General features: G+C 46.0%; 1 protein-coding gene across 1 annotated transcript in view; it reads left to right on the top strand.

Moving 5' to 3' along the window:
* Positions 1-13,273, top strand: part of MAML2 (mastermind like transcriptional coactivator 2) — a 179,320-nt gene that overhangs the window by 44,366 nt on the left and 121,681 nt on the right. The window lies entirely within an intron of this gene.

The raw sequence follows: 13,273 nt of genomic DNA, 5'->3' as shown, positions 1-13,273 counted from the left end.
CGCTTCACTTTCATTCACAAATGTGGACCAGCTTTCATTTTTGGTTTTCAAAGCAACACCCAAATTTCTAACCCTTCAGCCTGAAAACCCAGATTCTGTGAGTAAAGCCAAGTGATATTTCAGGAAAGGGATTTTATTTTCTGTTTTATTTATTTATTTTATAACCCACGTTCCTCTCCTGTGAGAACCCAAAAGGGCTTCAATCGTCCTCTACTTAGTTTTATCATCACAACATCCCTGTGAGGTAGGCTGGGCTAAGAGTGTGTGATTGGCCCCAGGTCGCCCAACAAGTTTCCATGGCAGAGCGGGAATTCAAACTTTAAACAGAACACATGAAGCTGCCTGCTACTGAATTAGACTTTGTCCAAATAAAATCAGTACTGTCTACTCCAGGGGTAGTCAAACTGCGGCCCTCCAGATGTCCATGGACTACAATTCCCATGAGCCCCTGCCACGGCCCCTCCCCACTGAAGAAAAAAGGATTTCAGGCCAGACATTGTATTTCGTACTATTTATTATAGAACTCACTGCATAAGATGTAATGATGGCCACTGCTTGAGTTGACTTTAAAAGGGATTTTTTGGGGGGAAGGGCAACAAAAGGACTAACACAGGTCTTTTAAATAGCGGTGATGGCTTAATGGAGCCTCCACGTTCAGAGGCAGTTTATCACTGAACAACAAAGGGAAATGATGCTGTCACCCTCTTCTTTTGGGCTTATGGATGGGCACTATGGGAAAGGGGATGCTGGACCTTGAGTATCCGAATCTGGCAGGGTCCTTACATCCTCAGCAAACCTTTGGAAAACGATATGGCATTTTTAAGGAACGTGTGCCGTTGTTTTCATGAATGTGTAAAAGGGACCTGATCTGTAAGTATCACCCCGAAATCTCATCCTTATTGAGGCTGACTGCGCTTACTCAAAGCCCAGGGAAAAGCACTCCGTGCGTGCTTAGAGGCACTTCATGAGAACTTTGGGGCAGACTTCACCTGGGGTTCTACACTGGGGGTTTCCCATGCCTAGGTACATGCTGGCAAGGTTTGGGTGGTGACTGCAACACCCTTTAGCCTCTACACACACACACACACACACAGACCATTGTCCCAACCTGAAATATCCCCTGGGAGTCAGTATTTGCCCCCTTGGTCGTCATCAATACATGTAAATTTCCCTTGTTGTCAAATAGCAACTCTCTGAGGCAGGGGTAGTCAAACTGCGGCCTTCCAGGTGTCCATGGGCTACAATTTCCATGAGCCCCTGCCAGCAAACGCTGGCAGGGGCTCATGGGAATTGTAGTCCATGGACAGCTGGAGGGCCGCAGTTTGACTACCCCTGCTCTGGGGTAATTTCAAGTTGAGGAAATAGTGGGGGTGGGGGGGGGGGTGGGGAGGAAGATTGAAGCCACATCTCTTTGCCTGTGTGGTCCCGACCAGACTCAGACCTGCTTTGGCCTGCGTATTGAGTTCTCATGTGGGAACTCCCAAAACGCATCTGTGTGCAATTTGTGCGCAGTCCGATGCAGGCATCCTGAAGTGATATAATCACCTTGTGGAACTGGTTTTTATGAATTAGCAGAGGGCATTGCCACAATCCCAGCTTTATGAGGGGCTGTCTACAACCCGCCCAAAACAGAAGGAAAGTACTCTTTGGATGTTTAGAGGAACTCCACATCCTGGAGGACTAAAACAAAATTTATGGCAATAGTCCCAATTGAAGCTTTTTTTGTTTTCTACACCTAATACATGTCCCACTTAATCTTGTCCAGTTTGGCATAATTTTGTGGTGCTTCCTAGTCCGGCTTTGTGGAAATCGGCTCTTCTAATGTGCATCTTTAATATTATTTCCCATCCCCATTATTCCGCTAAGCTCTTTGCCAATTGCGATGCACTGCAAGCTCATTTTGTTGATATCGCGCTTTCCGGAAGAGTGAGAACGCTTCGGTGCTTAGAAATGGAACTTAACGCCCGCCTCCCGCCTACGTTTTATTAATAGAAGTAACCTGGCTCATCAAAAGTTGCACGCAGAGAAGAATATGAGAAATTAGCAGTCGGCAATAACAGCCCCCCCCTCAAGATCTCCATAAAGATCCCACCAAGAATCGCCCTGGGGATAACAGCTCTGACTCAGTAACTGGCTTAATGAAGAGACCGAAAGGACAGGTAAGAGGTCCCGCCTGAAAATGAGGTTTTCAAAACCCTGAACCGCTCGCTCAAGGCCGAACTCTTTCTGTAGGGTAGCCTCAACTGCATGGGGTTTGATTGTTAAGACATCAACATTTCCCCATTACGGCCTTCATTAATAAATCAGGGTATTTTGACGCATTCGTACTCAGCTTTGGCTTTCCGACTAGTGCGGAAGAACTGGTGATAAATCTGGGCAATGCGTGGTTATTTGTTTCAAGAGGAACGTATTAAAGGCCTCTTGTAATCAGTGTATCTTGGACTTTTCCTACACCAAGTTTCTTCTTTTCACGCATGTATCTCGTGTTTCTTCCAAAGACTTCAAAGTGGCATTCGTTTAGTCCTCACAACAGCCTTTCGAGGTAGGTTGACGGACCGAATTGAACAATGTTCTGGGTTCTATTTGCGACAAGAAGAAGGAGGGCAGGAGGTGTACCTTACCTCAGACTTACCTGCATTGCCACAAACATCCATGTGATGGTAGAATGCCAGCTCCAGAACTACATACAACATCGCACATGGTTTCTTAAGCAGTGATGTGATTGGTGTCAAATTGGGACCAGGATGTCCAAGCCCAGATGCCTGCTCTGCAATGGAAGCTTGCTAGTGTCCCCACCCCCAGTCTCTTAGCCTAACCTACCTTACAGGGTTGTTTTTGCTAGAATAGGGTAGAAGAAGGGAGAAGGTTGTGAAAACCCAATTTGGGTCCCAGTCAGAGAGACCAGAGAGATCTAAATAAAAGAATTTAAAAACTTAAAAAGGAAATCTTCATTCTCCAACAGCTGTTGGTCGGATGCCAGAAAAAAACTGGGTGTACAGGGAAAGATGGGCAAAGGTTTTAATGAGACCAAAGGACTTCTTCGATATGTTTTACACAAAGGGAATTCCATGCCAGTCGTGGGCAGGTCTGTGCCACTGCATTAGGGTTGCCAGCCTCCAGGTAGGGCCTGGAGATCTCTCGGAATCACAGTCGCTCTCCAGACTACAGGGGTCAGTTCTGGTGAAAATTATTGCTTTGGGAAGTGAACTTTATGGCATTATTCTAGGGTTGCCAGCTCTGGGTTGGGAAATACCTGGAGACTTCGGGGGTAGAGACAGGAGAGGGCAGGATTTGGGGCAGGGTGGGACCTCAGTGGAGTATAATGCTATGGAGTCCATCCTATAAGGCAGCCTTGTTCTCTAGGGGAATTGATCTCTTTAGTCTGGAGATGAGCTATAATTCAAATTCAAAAAACCTTTAATGGCATATAATTCCAGGGGATCCCCTATCTTTGCAGAGGTCCCTCCCCCCCCCCAAAAAAACCCTCTCCTTCCTAGGCTCTACCCCCCCCCCCCCCAAATCTCTGGGATTTTGCTAACCCGGAATCTGCAGCCCTCTTTGGAGGATTTCAACAGCTTGTCTCCTGCAGATTCTGCAGAGAAGACAAACAGTCCTGGCGCCAGGGATGGTGTTTGTCGCTTGTTCAGTAAGCAAACACGTTGTTTCTCCTGAATGAAAAACTTGCCGGAACAGCCTTCTGCTGCCGTTGGGGCTGTGCAGAAATGTTCTGAACTGCAGTTGCCACGCTTGTTACACAAACAAGGGAACACGGAGAAAGTGAGACAATACCTCGCTCAAAGCGGGGTGCGAAGGCTCTGGACGTGGGCAGATTCCTGAATGAGCCCCCCCCGTTCAGAGCAGACATGCTTGATTGATAGTCCAAAGCTTGCTGCTAAGCTGGCTTACATGGTTTGGTTTAAATTTGGACCAATTTGGACAAGGTGCAGGGAGATCGGAGGTCAGATTTCATAGAATCATAGAATAATAGAGTTGGAAGGGACCTCATGGGTCATCTAGTCGAACCCCCCCAGACTATGCAGATTTGTTAGCAGGATTTTTTAAGTGAGTGAGTGAGTGAGTGAGTGAGTGAGTGAGTGAGTGAGTGAGTGAGTGATTCCCCCCCCCCCCAAGCTCCTCTCCAGGCTACACAGATCAATGCCCCTGGAGAAAACGGATGCTTTGCAGGACGGACCAGAACCAATGGGGTGAAATTAATTCAAAAGAAATTCCATCTAAACATCCGGAAGAAGTTCCTGAGACTTAGAGTGGTTTCTCAGTGGAACAGGCTTCCTCAGGAGGTGGTGGGTTCTCCATCTTTGGAGATTTTAAAACAGAGGCTGAATAGCCATCTGACAGAGAGGCTGATTCTGTGAAGGCTTAAGGGGGTGGCAGGTTACAGTGGATTAGCGATAGGGTTGTGAGGGGGTTGAACTAGATGACCCAGGAGATCCCTTCCAACTCTGTGATTCTATGACTCAGTCGCATTGTATTGGCTGAGGTCCTGCTCCTCCCCTGGCTCCATCCCCAAATCTCTAGGAGTTTCTTAACCCGGATCTGACAATCGCACCCCCTCCCATCTCCCCTTTCTCCAGTTCAAGGCGCGGATCCCAATAAGTTTCTCTGGAGCTGTTTCCAGCTTTGAAAGCAAAAAAATTGGACACACAATCCTAGATATTGCTGGGTTTGACTCATTTGGCTGTAGAGTGCTGGCAAAAAGGATTCAAAGAAACTCCCCCACCTGGCCTTGAACCAAATGCCCCCCACCACTGCCCTAAACAGCCAAAGACCTCACCAGAATTTTGGCGTTATATCTCCCTGTGTGCCTTTTTCTGTGCAATGCTCGATGAAGAGTTCTGAATAATTCCAAAACTTTTACTCAACATCTTTTCTTTTTCTTTATTTGCCACCAAACCAAATTTGTCTCTTTTCCTTTGACTGGCCAACAAAATAGCTCTCCATTTTATCCATACTGAACTACTCCAGCTGCCTGTCGCTCTGGGTGCGCATGCATTAGAAAAGATAAAACAGACTCCATTGTGGGGTCATGGGACCCGGAGAGCATCAGAACTGCAAAGCAAGACAGATTGGCATTCCCTGCGTGTAACTTGAGGCTGGTTTGCCTGCAGAACGAAAGGGAGGGTTTGCCAAAGACACAGGGCTCCCTTTATGTCAGGGAGGATCACACGCAACTTTACGTCTTTGCAGGAATTCCACTCCATAATTATGCCTTTTTGTGCTAAATATGAAGAAGGGAGGCGATGACTCGTGTGAGAACCACAGCCTTGTGTCCGTCAGAATTTAACTATTTGGATAAGGGGGGAGCAGAGCCGTTTCCTACGGTTTTGAAGTGTTAAATACCAAACCAAGCGGCTCTAAGAGAACAAGCAGGCCTTTCCAGGAAGTGCTGTCCAAATTATGGTTTGCAAAGATGGAAGTCCCTGTGAAGTGATATCTTTTGACACAGCAGCACCGGCTGGAAGCCCCTTAGTGTTCCGGCATTTCACCAGTGGGAACTAGCACTTGGGTAAACACACTTTTGGCTTGTGCCAGGTCTCAGACATGTGTCAGGGAGGTAATTAAGTGATTAAAGGCTGCAGGGACCTCCAAGGAATGCACCCACAGAAGGGGCAGCTCATTGCAACAACGAGTGAGTTATTGCTCGGGCATTCCCACTATGGCAGAAGGCCTTCTGCTGGTAGCCCATGTTGCCCGCTGCCGCTCCAGCTGACAGCAAGAGGGAAAAAAGCTGGAAGTGTTGTAGGTTCCTTCTAGGAATTACTGGAAACACTGTGGTTTTACCATAGAGTTTCTGACAATTCCTAGAACTACCAGCCATTTGTTCTAAACTGTTGTTTAATTCTTTTTTTTTTCCTTCAGAAGCTCTTGAAGCTGCCTGGTTCCATAAAGCTGGTTGCGGATTGTTTGAATAATCACTTTATTTTAGTCAGTCATGAATTCCTGCCAGTCAGCTTAATGTAGTGTCTTAACACAGAAGCGTGAGAGGACAGAAAGAAATGCCCCCCCATGTCTCTAGAACAGCCTGTCTCAACTTTTTTACCATTGAGAAACCCCTGAAACATTCTTTAGACACCCAGAAGTGGTATGAATATGCCTGGGACTCCCCCCCCCCCCAAATCCCTATGAATAGGTTGGCCTGTGTGTGATACCATTTGCAGCTCTTATAGGAGGGATATTCATGTGGTGTGTATAGAATGACTTTATTTCTCCTTCACGACAGCCAACTATGACTCGGGATTTTGTAGAGACCGGAGTGTGATGGATGGGGAAAAGATTCAGCAGAGCACATCATATCATTCTAGGACTTCTAGTAGGCCATGTTGTGAGGGGAGTGGAGGGGGGACCTATATGCCTAGTTTTTATTTTCTTAATGGCCATCAGGCAACGGCATAACATCACTTCTGTGGAAAACCTAGGAACGATGTCATGGCTCTCCCCAAATCTCCAGAAAGACTATGGTTTTACCACAGAGTTTCAGGCGATTCCTAGAGAGGTATGACATCACTTCTGTGTTTCCCCAGAAATGATATCATGCCTTCATTGGGGGAGACCAGCTCCACCTCTCTCCCCGCCACCCGGATCTCCCACAGGTTGCCATACCACGGCTGCCAACCCTTCTCTGTCAGATGCCATAAATTCCCTCCTCCAGAGTTGCTGTTTCCTGTAATCTGACTATTAGCTGTATCTCAGGGAGAACTGCAGGCTCCACCTGCAGGTTGGTAACTCTACTACGAGGGGATGAGCGAGGCTTGCAGACACTGATGGAAGATGAAAACTCAGAGAGAAATGTCTCTGGTTTCCTGCCGCCGCCCCCCAGACACTGGATTTATGTCCAGCCACCGTGGGCCTCCTCCGAACAGGAAGTTCCTGGCCATCTAAGGGAACACGAGCAGCTCTTGGCAAGAAAGAGGGCATGCAAGCCCATCCGCCAGGTCTCCTGATAGGCCGCAGAGCTGCGGGCACCTTGAGCCAGCAAATGCATCCGCATTTTTAACATGTCTCCCTTTGTCAGTTTGAGATTTTCCAGAATTCAGAAGCGGAAAGAGAAGGCTACGAGGAAGTTATTAGAGATATATAAAATAAACTTTGAAAGGCGCAGGAGAAGAAGGGGAGGGGGGAGAAAAAGAGGACTTTGCTTCATGCCGAAACCGTTTGCGATTTGCAAGGGAAGTATTGATGAATGCTGCTTATTTCAACAAAGGCTTTTTTGTCGCAAACAGGAGAAGCAGATGTTTAGAAACCGGACAGGAAACGGCTTTGACAAATGGAAGGATTCTTGATTGAATTCTTGAGCCGAGCTTCCTGTCGGTAATTTCTTCGGCTCTAGGCCACCTTTTTAAAAAAGAGAATAATATTACAACTTAATCACTGACCTTTGCCACGTGCATCTGTAAGGCTACAGGTACCCAACCATTTAATTCCACAGCGTTAAATCTCCATTTGCTCTTTTTTTCCTATTTCATATAGTCTGGACATTTCAAGATTCGGATGGTGCAGTCTGGAAATTATTTGCTTGCTCTCTCAGGAGGGTTACCAGGGCAGAGGTCAAATCACTCTGAGGACAACTTTATCATTTTTATGAACTCAAGAGGACTTTCCAAAAGTTACTTGGGGAGCAGCCCTTAAAAATCTGCTAAGGAGTCAGTACCATGTTATTCAACTAGACTACCACCTAGGAACGTGTCTCTAGAATTACCATCTGTTTTAATTTTAAGAGATTCTTTGTCACCTATTTTCTGGCCTCCCCCCTGCGCATTGATTAAAAGTGTTGGACAGGAATTCAGCAGTGGAATAGGCTGCCTAAGGAGGTGGTGAGCTCCCCCTCACTGGCAGTCTTCAAGCAAAGGTTGGATACACACTTTTCTTGGATGCTTTAGGATGCTTTGGGCTGATCCTGCGTTGAGCAGGGGGTTGGACTAGATGGCCTGTATGGCCCCTTCCAACTCTATGATTCTATGACTCTATGAATTGAGGGGAACCAAGTTCCGTTTCCCTAGCTATAAAGGGTAACTTTGAACCAGTCTCAGCCCAGTCTAACTCACTGGGTTGTTATGAATTTAAAATAAAAGATGGGAAAGCCATGTGGTTTGCAAGGTTGCCAGTCTCCATTTGGGGCCTGGAGTTCTCCGAGAATCACAGTTGATCTTCAAGCTAGAAAATATCTGCTCCCTTGGAGAAAATGGTCACTTCCCTACTGAGCCCGCTCCCCAAATTGCACTTTCCCCTGGCTCCAAATCTACAGGAATCTACAGGGATTCCCTGGAGGAAGATCCAGAGACATTCTTTCTGCCCTTATAGTCCTTGCTCGTCCAGGGGTCCCCAACATGGTGCCAGTGGGGTACAATGCCATAAATTCCACCCTCCCCAGCATCCATTTTCTCCAGGGGGACTGATCTCTGTAAACTGGAGATGAGCTGCAATTCTGAGGCTGGCATCCCTATCTATAAGGTAGGTTAGACAGAAAAAACAAATTGTCCAACCGTCACACTGAGTTTCTATGCCAGAGTGGAGATTTGAACCCAGATCTCTTGGATTCTAGTCTAGCCACGTCTACATTTTTCTACTTGCTGCATTTGGAACACAGTTGCAATTGTCATTCTTCACTGTCAGCCCCATAAAGAGCTCATAATTAACCCTGGATGGGTTATCTTGATAGCACTACTGAATTATTAAACTTAGAGCCGGGGAGTCCCAAGCCAGCCACAAAGCTATGTCTTGGGAATACCACCTTTCTCCCTGTCTCTATTTAACCCTGTGGATGACTGCATCATAATCGGTGATTTTAACTACCCTCACATTGATTGGGTCAATATGTGTTCAAGTCAGGAGTAAGAGACTGGGTTTCTAGATACTCTCAATGACTGTGCCACGAAGCAGATGGTCACTGGACCTACCAGGGGGCAAGGCAGCCCTGGATTTGGTCCTAAGTAATGTCCAAAACCTGGTGAAAGTTATAAAAGCATCCTCTGGGAACAGTGACCGTGATGCTATTAAGCTTAGTATTAATGTAAACAGAGAACTGCCCCAAAGGACCAACACGACCATGTTTAACTTTAGAAGGGAGTAACCTCACAATGAAGTTCCCTCCCCATGCTCTGTCCCAAATTTCTCAGAAATTTCCCAACGCAGAGTTGCCAACCCTAGTTGGAGCAATTAAAGAAAATGCTCTGGAACAGGCTGAGGGCAGGCACATCTCCCAAACTGAAGGGACTGCGAGGAGATATGGGTGGGAGGAAGGTAAATTCCCCACAGTTAGATAGTCCTTCAGATATATATGTTGCAATTAATGAAGGGTTTTCTAGATCAAAGCCAGCAGCTCCGTTTAACATTGAAATGTCTCGGATAGTTTGTACTGTTCTCGCAATATATTTACAAGTCCACCTGCCCACATATAAATTACGTTTGCCACTCGTGGCTTAAAAGGAAATAAAAGCCAGCTTCATTTACGTTTCTTGGCCCTGGGTCCCTGGAGGCTTTTCTCACGACCCATGAGTGACCCCCCTCTCAAGATTGAGGAGGCTGATAGGGAGTATCTTTCCTAGATAATCACAGAGAAAAACTATTCTCCATGTACTCCCAGAAATTTTTATTGTTATTACATTCAACGCTACACATTTTCCAGCTATGACATTTAAAGCCTATAAAATACAGGTCCGATTTTGGTCGTGCTGCTGTACACCTAAACAGCTTAATGGTAATGCAAGCTGCCTCCTCACATCATTGGAAATTGTGCTGTAGCCATCTTTTTATTTACCTCCCAGTTTTCTCCCCAATGCGGTCTCAAAGCAGCTTACTGTATCATCCTTACCTGCTCCTTCTTATCCTCATAACAGTCCTGTGAGGCGGGTAAGGGTGAGAGCGGTGACTGGCCCAAGATCCCACAGTGAACTTTCATGGCAGAATGGAGATTTGAACTTGGGTCAGCCTGATCCTGACCCAACACCTGTAACCACTACGTTACAATAACTCATGACAGGGTGGGATGTAGGGGGGAAAATACCATGGTGTCAATGAAGATGGGTAACAGTGTTTGTAGCAGAAGAAAAGAATAAGAGTCTAGTAGCATCTTGAAGATTTGTGGCAGGCTATGAAATTTTGTGAGTATCTGAAGGTTTGAAGAAGTGATCAGTGACTCATGAAAGCTTATACCCTCTGGCTCTTTTCGATTGTATTGATAGTGTGACATCATTTATAGGGTAAACCTGGAAGTGGTGTCATACCACTCTAGGATTCAGTGGGTAGTCTGTGGTAAAAGAGGCACAAATAGTATGGAAACTCTGTGGAATAACCGATCATCACTTGCAATAATTATGTTGCTCCCAGGTAGGGAACCATTGCCACAGAGGTTTGGTTGAACCCTAGAGTGTCACTGTAGCAAGATGACATCACTTCCAGTTTCGTAATGGAAGTGAGATGGCACATTTGTGTGTTACATTGAATCCCAACACAGAGAGACTGTTTCTACAGCCACAAAAAATACCTCAGTGGCCTTCCTAGAGTTCCACAGAATAATAAACCTTTTACACAAAAATCGGGCTCTTAAGGAGTAGATACGAATGAAATCCCTGTTTGCTGTGTGGTTTGAGAATCCTCAGAAAATGCAATTTCCCCCTCTCCCGCATTATCCAATGAGGAAGCTCTGCTTTCTTCACCATACCTGCCTCAAATTATGACTTATCAATTCCACCTAATATCTTTCTCTCCTCCTGGCCTTCCCCCTCTCCCCTCCATATTTCTTCATTAAATTTCGAACATGATTGCGTTACAACGCGAATTTGCAATAACAATAGCACCGATTTTCTGGGGATGCTCCAGAAAGTTAAAAGTCAAAAACAAGGACTCCACAGCCCTCTCCCATCTCCCCCTCCAGTATCTAAAAGTACTTTACTTTCATGACTTGAGGTACAACAGGGCACTTCCTAACTTTTATGCAGATAAACAGTTGTGTAATTGCAGCCGACGTGCATTGTCTTCATCCATGCATGGTGACTGAGCACACATCAACACAAGACACGCACACCGCCTTTTGGATTATTCCAAACCAGGTCCAGATTTTTCAACATCCTGGCCCCCACCTGGTGGAACGAGCTCCCAGAGGAGAGCAGGGTCTTTGAACAGTTCCACAGGGCCTGCAAAAGGGAACTCTTCCACCAGGCATTTGGTTGAGGTTGACCTTTGCTATTCCAAGGGCCGTCCTCCTGAGCCCCCTCCTGTGGCACCCACCATAATTCTACCCAACCCACTGGGCTACCAGTATGTGTTAATTTAATGTTTCCCACATTTTTCTACTGTTCCATGTTGCTTGTTGTTTCACCTCATTATTGTTAATCTAAGTTATCTGTATTGTTTCTGTTCTGTTTTATGTGAACTGCCCCGAGGCTTCGGGGAGGGTGGTATACAAATATAATATAATATAAATAAATAAATAAATAATCAAGTGTCAAAGGACTCAAGAGATGGGGGGAATGTGATTTTTTTAAATGATTGTGTTGTAGCACGAACGCATTATTGCACATGCTCAGACCAAAAAAAAAGGGGGGGGGAGGCATGATGGGAAGTGGGACTACCCACTCTCCCGATGAAAATGCAAAACACGTACCACGATCGGAGTCCTGAGCAGTGTCGGGAGGAAACCACAGATGCAGAATGCTGGATGCAAATTCAGAGTCTACAATTAGAGTCCAGTGTGGTGAAACCACGCTGGCAAATCTTAACTGCAGAATTAGTTTTACTGTTTTCGCTTTCTGGCCTGCCCAGTAGTGGCAGGGAATGGGAGGCCAAGGCCAAGATCCGTAGCTGTAGCAAGAGACCTCACCCCCCTCTCCCGTCTCGTCTTGCCTTCCTACTCTGTAATGCCAAGTAGATATTTCACATTTCTTCAGCCACCATTAATGACATTTTCTTCCTGAACCTTGGTAGCCAACGAGGATTAGCAGGAGGGAGCAGGGATATGCATACGATAACATCACAATATCTCAACTATGAGGCAAATTCTGCCAGACATCGTAGAAGAGACAATATCGATGATGGCCATTTTGTGTGGCGCTGTGCATTTATCACCACAAGTAGCTGGGCCCTTTGAGGGGGAATTAAAAAATATTTCTGCCTCTGCCTCTCAGTCCTGGATTAATCTTCACTCGCTGTCTCAACGAACGCTTGTCGCTAAACATTTCCTTTTGAGATTTTAGTGCGGGGGATTTCACAACTACAGAACGATTGCAACACTGGGGTAAACAAGCTTACTGTGAGAGAGAGAGTGAGTCTCCGGAGAGCTTTCTTTCCCGCCCTCGCAGTTTGGTTAAGTAAATAGTTACAAAATGTGTCAGAGAAGGAGCTTACAAGTATTGGGGGCAGCTAAAATTTGGAGGCACACCCCGAAAGGCTGTAAAATGGAGCACAAGAAAAGGAGCAGCAGAAAGAACTGCTTACACGTGGTTTTATGGTTTCGTTGCGGTTTTAGGACAGATATGAAAGTGGTGAGAGAAAAGTGCATTGAAGAGAGGGAGCAGTTGTATGTAATTTCACAGTCTGGGTCCCATAGAGGTGGTTTACAGATGCTCGACCATCGCCTGATAACCGCACCATCAAGTGATGATTGCGCATCTGATTGTAAGTCCCAATACAACTTTCCTTTCCCCTCAGAATCACAGGTTTAGACTCTAAAGCAGCTTTCTGCTTGTGCTCTTCTTCATCCAACTGGGAGGCAGTCTTTCTCTGCAGCGTGTGTTCCTTTGGTGATAGGCAATTTTGGGACCCTTGAAAGAAATTTGTCCTGCGTGGGCGGAACTGTCTAGTGCCGAAGGAACACACAAACCACAACAGAGGGGCATCTCCTCAACAGATGAAGAGGAGCACAAGTGGAAATGAGGTGTAGCATCCAGGCCATTACATGACTCAGTTCCCACATGCAGCTTGAAGCCATTACCAAGTATGAAGTTGTCAAGGGAACTCTTTTTATTATTGATTTCCATACTGTGCTAATTCCAGATTGGGACCTTCTTGGCTGCTTGGGTACAGAGCCTGGAGTGGGCAGAGTTTGAGAGAGGAGGGAGATCAGCTGGGAGCCGATTCTCCAGAGCGGCCATTTTCTCCGGAGGAATTGATCTCTGTCATCTGGAGATCAGTTGTAATTCTGGGTGAACTCCAGGCTTCACCTATATGCTAAAAACTTTTTCTTCTTTTATTTGTTGAGTCAAAACCAAGTCTGGAATAGGAACAAAGATGTATTATTATACATCATTGCCTATATTCTATT

Source organism: Paroedura picta, chromosome 6 (genome assembly GCF_049243985.1).
Source record: "Paroedura picta isolate Pp20150507F chromosome 6, Ppicta_v3.0, whole genome shotgun sequence".
NCBI classification, from domain to species: domain Eukaryota; kingdom Metazoa; phylum Chordata; class Lepidosauria; order Squamata; family Gekkonidae; genus Paroedura; species Paroedura picta.
This window is presented reverse-complemented; position numbering and strand designations above follow the sequence as displayed.